The sequence below is a fragment of the Hyaena hyaena genome, unplaced genomic scaffold (assembly GCF_003009895.1).
Source record: "Hyaena hyaena isolate Hyena2069 unplaced genomic scaffold, ASM300989v1 scaffold_633, whole genome shotgun sequence".
NCBI lineage: Eukaryota > Metazoa > Chordata > Mammalia > Carnivora > Hyaenidae > Hyaena > Hyaena hyaena.
The window spans coordinates 202,776-204,522 of NW_024081266.1; the positions used below are offsets into that span (position 1 = coordinate 202,776).

The window sequence follows — 1,747 nt, forward strand, 5'->3', positions numbered from 1 at the left end:
GACAGTATTGAATCTTTGTATCCATGAACATGGAATATCTCTCCATCTCTTTATTCTTCTTTGATTTTGTTCATCAGTTTGGTAGTTCTCGTCACACAGATTTTTGTACGTATTTTGTTAGATTTCTAACTACATATTTCATGTTTTTGGGTGCTATGAAAATGTTATTGTATTTTTTAATCTCAAATTCCACTTGATTGGTGGTATATAGGAAATAGTATTTTGTTGAAAATCTTTGCATCTATGTTCATGAGAGATATTGGTATAGTTTTATTTTCTTTAATGTCTTTGTCTAGTTTTGTATGCAGGCTCATAAAATAAGTTAGGAGGTATTCTCTCTGCTTCTATTCTCTGAAAGAGATTGTAAAGAATTATAATTTCTTCCTTAAATATTTGACATACTCGCCCAGTGAACCCATCTGGGCTTGGTGTTTTCTGTTTTGGAAGGTTGTTAATCATGGATTCAATTTCCTTACTAGATAGATACAGATCTATTCAGATTTTGTGTTTCTTCTTGTGTGGGTTTTGGAAATTGTGTCTTTTAAAGAGCTGGTCCAGTTCATCTAATTTGTAAAATTTGTAGGTATAGAGTTGTTCATAGTATTCCTCTATTATCCTTTTAATACCCATGGGATCTATAGTAATGTTCCCTCTTTCATTTCTGATATTAATAACTTGTGTCTTGTGTTTCTTTGTTAGTCTGGCTAGACACTTATTGATTTCATTGATCTCTTCAAAGATCTAGCCTTTGATTTTGTTGATTTTTTTCCTATTGGTATCCCATTTTTTCCTGTTTTGATTTCTGCTGTAATTCTTTATTTAATGTAATTTGTGATAATTTTTATATTACATTTTCATTTTAATTCCAATATTGTTAACATGCAGTACTATATTCGCTTCAGGTGTACAATATAGTGAAAAATATGAAACATTTCAAAAAAATGTGTGTCATTCTTGCACAAGGACCATGCTAATTTCTGTATCTTTCCCATTTTTTTTTTTTTTAGTATATGTGCTGCCGAAGTGAGTACTCTGCTCTAATTCTTATTATTTCTTTTCTTCTGCTTACTTTAGATTTAATTTGCTTATTTTTTTCCAGTTTCCACAGTGGAAATTTGGATTGTTGATTTTAGCTCTTTTATCTTTTTTAAATATATGCATTCAATGCTATAAATTTCCCCCTACTGCATCCTACAAGTTTTGATAAATTGTGCTTTCATTTTCATTTAATTCAAAATATTAAAAAATTTCTCTTGATATTTCTTCTTTGATCCCTCTGTTGTTAAGAAGTGTGTTGTTTATCACCATATATTTTGGGATTTTCCAATTATCTTTCTGTTATTGATTTCAAGTTTGGTTCCATTGTGGTCTGAGAGCAGACATTGTTTGATTTCTATTGTTTTAAATTAAGGTGTGTTTTATGGCTCAGAATGTGGTTTATCTTGGTGAATGTTCGATGTGAACTTGAGAAAAATGTATATTCTATTGTTGTTAGATGAAATAGGATATAGTTGTCAATTATGTCATTGTTGGCATTGTTGTACCTTTCTGATTTTCTGCCTTCTGAATATGTTAATATCTGGTAGAAGGGTAGTGAAGTCTCCAACTATGATAATGGATCCATCTAATTCTCTTCTCTGGTCTATAGATTTTGCCTTATGTAGTTTGACACTCTGTTTTAGGTGAATACATGTTAAAGACCGTTATGTCTTCTTGAAGAATTAACTGCTTTGTCATTATGTAATGT

The 1,747-nt window shown here is 30.4% G+C and overlaps 1 non-coding gene across 1 annotated transcript; it reads right to left on the reverse strand.

Moving 5' to 3' along the window:
• Window positions 1-917: 917 nt before the first annotated feature.
• Window positions 918-1,023, reverse strand: LOC120219610. The gene has a single exon (XR_005525326.1). It is a non-coding gene; the product is annotated as a U6 spliceosomal RNA (small nuclear RNA).
• Window positions 1,024-1,747: the final 724 nt, after the last annotated feature.